Consider the following 8,456-nt stretch of genomic DNA (forward strand, 5'->3'; position numbering starts at 1 on the left):
AAGAGCAGACCAAAAATAGAACAGAAAGTTCAGAAAAGCGGCATGTACAATGGTGTGGACTAGATACAAGAACTTCAAGATATAAAATCTTTCAAGAGAATGTTCTCAACATTTGCTTTGAGATAGAGATAACATTGTGTCATCTTCCACCAGCATAAAAACAACCAGATTGCTCTTAAAACCACAACACAATCTGAAAGATACGAAACACAACACCACCGAATGAAGTGAACAAAACCGAACACAGTAGACAAACCAACCTGGTGTGTCTGGTGTCAGAAGCCATACATATTGCAATGTGTCATTTTTGTAGACGCTCTGATGGGATTAGCATGTGGACACCATTATAGTTTATTTAGAGGTTTGACTTCTTTCTTTGCTGAAGGATGAGGTGGTGTGGGACTGTTGCAGGCCCAGGACAAAAGAGGATAGGGGGGTGTTGTTCTGATTTTTTATTTGGGTACCTAGCTGAACAGCATATCATACTTTTCCTTAGTCTGGGTATTTTATTAGCATTCGCAGCTGTCTAGTGTTACTTGAGTGTAAACGTTTTACTGGATTGTAAATAGTGTGACCTGTTTGTGTGTACATGTCTGCGTGAGCGCTCTACCAGAAAATGTTCCAGGAAGAGCCTGAGCAGAGCAAGACATGATACCATTCTCATAGCAGAATATTTGTAAACTGGGCTTGGGAGTTAGTTGAAAGAAAGAGTTGAGGAGAATGGTCTTTCAGAGAGGCTACAACGAGGAATAGAGCCTGAAGTCTGCAAGTTCCCAAAATAACCCAGTGTATAGTTTTATTTAATAAACCTCCCTGGAGCTCCCCCTTTCTAGGTTCCAGGAATCTGGATTCCAGACCTGGATCTGGCTTATGAGTCCTTTCAACAATGTGGCACAGTAATGTAACAGGTGGACCCTTTGTTATACAGTAATAGTAAACCATCAGAAACTTTGGTTTAAGTGACATTCTTGAAAAGGATATGCACATTCTATATTAAGTGCTGACCAATATACCACCTGATAAGATAATCATTTGCAATGCAATAGGTCTTGCATTTGTGAGAGTTTGAGCTTTGGGTTTTGTAAATGACAATGTCTTTTTCCTATGTGTTTTGGTTTGGAGTGTAGTGGATGTATCCAGGTGCCACAGCAACTGTCCCAGGCCTGTCGCTGCAGGAGAGAGGACACAACAAGGCCGCCATCTTGGGAGTGTTTTTGCCTCATTCGTACAGACTGGCTGATACCCTAGAGATGCAACCCTTTCTAATGTGTTTGCCTAAACTTTTATAGCACCAAACAAGCCACAAAGAAGCACATTTGAGGCATTATACCCAGAGAATGAGGGGGTCAAAAGAGTTTGGAGCAAAGAAAAGGGGGCAGCCAGATACTTCAGTGTGTTAAACTTTTAAAGGAATTATTCCCCTACATTGGCAATACCAGCCTAACTTTTAAAAACATTGACTGTATACAAAGAGAATAACGGAAGAGGCAGTTTAACTGCAAATTAATTATAGAAATTATTTAATATAATATAAAACTGCAAAAAAATAAAGCGCCCCAATACCTTTGTGTCAAGTTTGCGCTACCTAAAACTGCAAACAAAAAAGTAAATAATCCTGACATAGTTTTTTCATCTCTGCAAGTTCGATGGAAATGAATTGTAGAGATTTTGTTAAGAATGTCACCTGCTTTGCAGTGCTGTGAAATGGCAGAACCTGTATTACCAAGCTCTACATAAAAAAAAAAACCGAATTATTCCCAGACTGCCCTAACACGCACCAGACAAAAAACCCTAGGGGAAAGGATGTGGTGTATGGGCCAGAGCAGCATCTTTGGAGCTGGGGAATACGGTTCGAGCCTCGGCGCCGCATCAACATCCTGTGATTTTGGGCAATTCGTTAATCTCCCCTTGCTACCAAAAATGAATGTGTTCTTGTGTAATGTAACTGGTGGTCATATAAAGCACTGTAATACCTTTGTATTGAGTTTGTGCTATATAAAACTGCAAAATAAATAAATAAAGCGCTCCAATACTCTTGTGTTAAAGTTGCGCTACATAAAAGTGCAAAAAAACAGACCCCTTAGGCATCACAAAGAAACAGCAAGATGCCCGAAACCATGAAAGATGAAGAAACAACATACCGCCATGACCGAAGCGGTGAGGCAAAAATAGTGCACCAACATGAAACTATCTGGCCAGTCATGCATAATCCTTGTAACAGGGTCAGTATCCAAGCCGGTAACAAACCAGCCTCAAGGTGGGAGAAATGTAAAGCATTTACCTATAACATCAAGGGATTTTCGAAAGGCAGGCCCAGGACCGAATTAAAGTGATGGGCGCGACATGGATGTGATTAAACCCCTCAGATTAGATCACAACAGGTTGAACAGCAGCGCTTGCGCACTGCTATGCTCGACCTATAAAATGAATGAGGGAATGATTGCTTATAGTCAATCTGTTTTTTTCCCTAACGACCAAAAAATAGATATAGTGTAAGACAGGAGTGACATTATTCATCTCCGTAACAGAACATAAGAAAAGTAACTGATTTTCCTCAATAGTCGAAAAGACCATTAATATATTTACGAGAAAGGGCCTGACTTAGAGTTTGGCTGACAAGTACACTGTCACAAACATGACGGATATCCCGTCCTACTTAGTACAAGTGTCATAGGATATAATGCACTTGCAATATGATGGACAGGATACCCACAACGTTTGTGACGGAGCAACCCGTCTGCCATACTCTAATTCAGGTCGTCAGTCTCTCATTGTCCTGGGGTGTAGTAACAAAAACCTGCGTCACCCTTCCTAGAATATGGTGGAATATCTTGTTGATTAGTATATTTAAACCAAGAGAAAGAAGCCTATAGAACAGAGCCATTGTTTAGTACAGATACTCAGAGTAAAACTATGAGCATGACACTGCTAGACCAGAAATATTGCTTGCTTAGAGACTAAGTGGTGATGCTCCTGAGGCTGTCTTTTATTTCCCATTTCACCTCATAGCAAGAAAATATGCGGCATATATAAGGACTACTTTTTTCTTTAGGACTTTGCAGTATGTGCATTTCGCTGCTAGGTAGTCCCTTGAGATTTTAACCCTGGGTATCCTGGTTTAAACCCTGGTTTGATCTCACTGAGTGTATCCAACATGATTAAGACCCTTAGGGGCAGATTTATGAAAAGTGGTGCTGCACCTACTGCAGCGCCACTTTTGGTGCACCCCTTAAAACCCCCCCCGAACACCACCATGTGTGCGCCGTAATTAATATAGGGTGCACCATGGCGGTAATTAGGAAACTAGCATCACATTTTTTTAATGCTAGTTCGGCGCTTTGCAGGATTAGCATAAAAAATGTTGACACTAATCCTGCAAAGCACCCAGAGGCACATTAAGACGAATGAGAGCCTCCTTTTAACGCCTGCTCTGAGCAGCCGCACCCCACATTGTCGGCGTCAATGTAAAGGCCCTGTTCACCGCAGGGACAGCGGATGGAAAAGCTGTTTCCGCCTGCCGGACCTGCGGTGAACGCATAATAGGGCCGGCAGGGTCATGACCGCATAATGAGGGCCTTAATCAGCATTACACATTCTAAACATGCAATGCAAGCAACACGAAATAAAAGTAACAACATTTGGTGGTCAATGAATACATGTTTCCTAAACATGGAAACAATTCAAATGAATCCAGTTAGTTAACAAAAAAAGGAGAATCCCTACAAGGACAATGTCACTAACGCTCATCTGCTGGGCAATCAGATTTAAGGACAAAAAGTAAAAACAAAAATAAGACAACAATAATTTGGATAAATGACATTTGGGCCAAATGGAAATGAACTGTTAGCAAAAGATAAGTAAAAATAGAAAGCACCAGCAGTTAGAAGGTCTGTCAAAAGCAGTGCTTAATTTGTGCTTGTTGTTTCCGGTGCTGTGCACCGACACTTATTTTTGAGGGCCGGTCTTATTTTTCTGCCTCAAGCATTTACTGTGAGCAAAAGACACACATGGGAAAGACGGAGGAAGAGAAAAACGAAAAAGCGTCAGAAAAGGGGAAAAGCAGGAAGCTGCAATTGTGAGCTGAAGGTGGAAGGGAGTGGCTGTAAATGGATTAATGAGACCCGACATGGCTTCAGGATTAGGCTGCCTCAGTATTCCGTTATCGCACATTTTTTTGCAGCAGCCCCGTGTTTAAGAGGAGAGCTTTGAGCACTGGCACATTTTTATTTACAAATTAAGCACTGGTCAGGAGTCTTCTCAAAGGGACAGAAAAATCATAAGTCAAATCTTTCAGCATTTGATGATGGTTAGGGAATAGAAGCATTCAGATTTATATCTCCAAGAGTCCATAGAAAAGACAATGCAGTAGTCACCAGCAATAATGATAAAGTGCAAAAAGTCCCAGCAAAGTCTTTGGCCATCCGCATTAGGGAAAAGTGACAAAGGGCCTAATTACGACTTCTGCGGACGGAAAAGGCCATCTTCGGTCAGGTTACCGCGAGTGTGGTCCCCTTCCCGCCGGCCCTATTACGAGTTTCCCGCTGGGTCAGCGGGCGTAAACCGAGTTTCCGTCCGCTGGCCCAGCGGGAAACAGCCCACAACACTGACATCATCTCATAATAGAACCGGCAGCAATGCTGCCTGCGTAGGGTGCACCAGCACCCGTGGTGGTTTTCACTGTCTGCAAATCAGACAGTGAAAAGTGCGATGGGGCTGGCCAAGGGGGACCCTGGACTGGCCATGCCAAGAGTATGAGCAGTGCAGGAGCCCCCATGGGGCCCCATGTACCCCGTCTCTGCCAGCCTTTACATGGCGGGGTTACCGCCATGTAATCGTCAGCAGAGAATGGACTCGTAATTCCCAGGGCAGCGCTGCTTGCAGATTAGGACTGCCAGCATCGCCAGTCCCTACAGCGGAGAAAAACTGGCAGTGCTAGTGGTACAACTGTGGCGCAACCGCGACAGTCGCAATGTGGCTGTCGAACCGCCACATTGGTGGTGGTCCGACCGCGGCCGGGCGGGCTTAAGACAGCCAGGATTGTGATGAGGCCCAAAGTGTCCATGGGTTAGGGGCAATAGGAAAGGACTAGCAGAGCCAAAAGCGAGGGCTCCAACAAGGCAGGATGAAGAGTGACCCGAGCAGAGTCAAAGACAGGACTCTCCCAAGTCTATCAGGGAACAGTAAATTAAAGTTCATAAAAAGTTCTGATTCGCTGAAGGGTTCATAGGTTGAATAGTGAAAGATTCCATTTTCTAATCAGAACAGGTCGCATGATGAATACCTGCAACATTCGCACAGATTCCAATTACCAACTTTGGAAAGGGGTCCATCTTTTTCTCCTGTACGAAATTTTGCAACAATTGCATTTTAATCAGTACACAGTTCCTCCATGTACCAAAATCAACATTATATGACCATTCTTATGAAGTCTAGAACAATGAGACATCTGATTTCCAAGCTTAGCATTCAGGTGTGAATGGAATTTATGAGAAATAAACTTACAGTTTATGTAAATGAAACCTGAAAGAAATGTCACATTAGCTAGAGAAAAGGGCAGCTTCTCAGGGTTTCTGCAAAGATAGAGGCCTAGCAAATCACTATTGCTAGATTAAGCAAATAGAGTTAAATGGCACAGTTTATTAAATGGCATTAAGACGGGAAACATCACTTACAACGTGGGCAATGCACCTCTTTGCATTTACCATGCTGCCATTACCACGCATATGCATCCAGCATACATGCCTTTAGCACGCATGCCTTTACCAAACATATGCGTGGTGAAAGCAGAGAGAGTGTTCTAGCTGTCCAGGCAGAACACGAAGGAGCTCAGAGCAGAGGAGAGGCAGGTAAGTGGGGCTGGGGTCGGGGTTGTGGGGTGTGGTGGGGGGGATTGGAGTAGTTTTTAGGGCAGGGCAGGGTTGGGGTACTTTTTAGGACAGGACGGGGTAGGTTTTGGAGTTCAGGGCGGGGAGGTCAAGATTCGTTTTTAGGAGAGTACTGGTTAGATTTTAGGGTACAGAGTGGGGGTGGGTCGGTTGGGTTATTTTTAGGTCAGGGCGAAGAAGGTTTTAGAGTTCAGGGCGGGGGGTCAGGGTAGTTTTTAGGACAGGGTGGGGTAGATTTTATGGTTCAGTGCGGTGCGGGGGCTCGGGTTAGTTGTTAGGACAGGGCAGGGTAGATTTTAGGGTTCAGGGTGGGGTTGGGTAGTTTTTAGGATAGGGTGGGGTAGTTTTTAGGGTTCAAGGTGTGGTTGGGGTAGTTTTTAGGACAGGGTGGGGTACGTTTTGGGGTTCAGGGTGGGGCGGGTGGTTGGATAGTTTAAAGACAAGGCGGGTAGGTTTTAGGGTCAGGGTAGTTTTTAGGACAGTGCAGGGTAGGTTTAGGTTTCAGGGTGGGGAGTGGGGTTGGGTAGTTTTTAGGACAGGGTAGAGTAGGTTTTAGGGTTTGGGGCGGGGTGGGTGTCTGGGTAGTTTTTAGGACAGTGCAGGGTAGGTTTGAGAGTACATGGTGGGATGGGAGGTTGGGTAGTTTTAAGGACAGGGCAGAGTAGGTTTTAGGGTTTAGGGCGGGGGGGCCAGGTAGTTTTTATGACAGTACGAGGTAGGTTTTAGGGTTCAGGGCAGGGGGTCGGGTAGTTTTTAGGGTAGGGCTCAGTAGGTTTTAGGGTGGGGGTCGTTTTTAGGGCAGGGTGGGGTAGTTTTTAGGGTTTAGGGTGGTGGGGGTCGGGTAGTTTTTAGGACAGAGCAGGGTAGGTTTTAGTGTTCAGGGCAGGGAGACAGGGTAGTTTTTAGGACAGGGCGGGGTAGGTTTTAGGGTTCAGGGCGTGAGGTCAGGTAGTTATTAGGACAGTGAGGGGTAGGTTTTAGAGTTCAGGACAGGGGTCGTATAGTTTATAGGACAGGGCTGAGTAGGTTTTAGAGTTCAGGGTGGGAGGATCAGGGTAGTTTTTAGGCCAGGGTAGGGTAGGTTTTACGGTTCAGGGCTGTGTGGGGGGTCGGGTTATTTGTTAGGACAGGACAGGGTAGATTTTAGGGTTCAGGGTGGGGTTGGGTAGTTTTTAGAACAAGGGTACAGGGCGAAGGGTCAGGTCATTTTTAGGACAGGGTGGGGTAGGGTTTTAGGGTTCAGGATGGTGGCGAGGGTCAGGGTAGTTTTTAGGAGAGGGTGGGGTAGGTTTTAGGGTTCAGGGCGGGGTTGGGGTAGTTTTTAGGACAGGGCGGGGTAAGTTTTAGGGTTCAGGGTGGGGCGCGGAGTTGGATAGTTTTTAGGACAGGGTGGGGTAGGTTTTAGGGTTCAGGGGTGGTGGTCAGGGTAGTTTTTAGGACAGTGCGGAGTAGGTTTAGGTTTCAGGGCGGGGGAGTGGAGTTGGGTAGTTTTTAGGACAGGGTAGGGTAGGATTTAGGGCTCACGGCATGGTGGGGGTAGATTTTAGGACAGTGCGGGGTAGGTTTTAGGGTACAGGGTGGGTACTTTTTAGGACAGTGCGGGGTAGGTTTTAGGGTTCAGAGTGGGAGAGGGGAGATTGGGTAGTTTTTAGGACAAGGCGGGGTAGGTTTTAGGGTTCAGGGCGTGAGGTCAGGTAGTTATTAGGACAGTTTATAGTTTATAGGGGCAGGTCGTTTTTAGGACAGTGCGGGGTAGGTTTTAGGGTTCGGGGGCATCAGGGTAGTTTTAAGGGCAGTGCGGGTAGGTTTTAGGGTTCAGGGCGGGGGAGTGGGGTTGGGTAGCTTTTAGAACAGGGTAGGGTAGGTTTTAGGGTTCAGAGCGGGTGGGCAGTAGTTTTTAGGACAGTGCGGGTAGGTTTTAGGGTACAGGGTGGAAGAGGGGAAGTCGGGTAGTTTTTAGGACAGGGCGGGGTAGGTTTAGGGTTCAGGGCGGGTAATTTTTAGGACAGTGCGGGGTGGGTTTTAGGGTTCAGAGTGGGGGCATTGGGGTAGTTTTTACAGTAGTGTCGGTAGGTTTTAGGGTTCAGGGCGGGGGTTTCGGGTAGTTTTTAGGATAGGGCGCAGTAGGTTGTAGGGTTCAGGGTGGGTGTGGGGGGTCGGGATCATTTTTGGAGAGGGCAGGGTAGATTTTCAGGTTTAGTGAGGGGGTCAGGTAGTTTTTAGTAAAGAGCAGGGTAGGTTTTAGGGTTCAGGGCAGGGGGTCGGGTAGTATTTAGGGCAGGGTGAAGTATGTTCTAGGGTTCATGATGGGGGCGGGTCGTTTTTAGGACAGTGCAGGGTAGGTTTTAAGGTTCAGGACATGAGGTAATTAAAACATATAAAATCAAATTTTTTAAACTTGTCATCAATTAGTTTCATATAATAGCATATCTGGAAGGAAAATAACTTGTAATATCATTTCAGTAGATATAACATAGAACTGCACGAAGAATCACAGAGGTGGCATTCAGTGTTTGCCTAAAGAAAATCATTCTTGTTTTAGTAAAATCTATTAGCTAACATAATGAAGAA

The sequence above is a fragment of the Pleurodeles waltl genome, chromosome 5, assembly GCF_031143425.1.
Source record: "Pleurodeles waltl isolate 20211129_DDA chromosome 5, aPleWal1.hap1.20221129, whole genome shotgun sequence".
NCBI lineage: Eukaryota > Metazoa > Chordata > Amphibia > Caudata > Salamandridae > Pleurodeles > Pleurodeles waltl.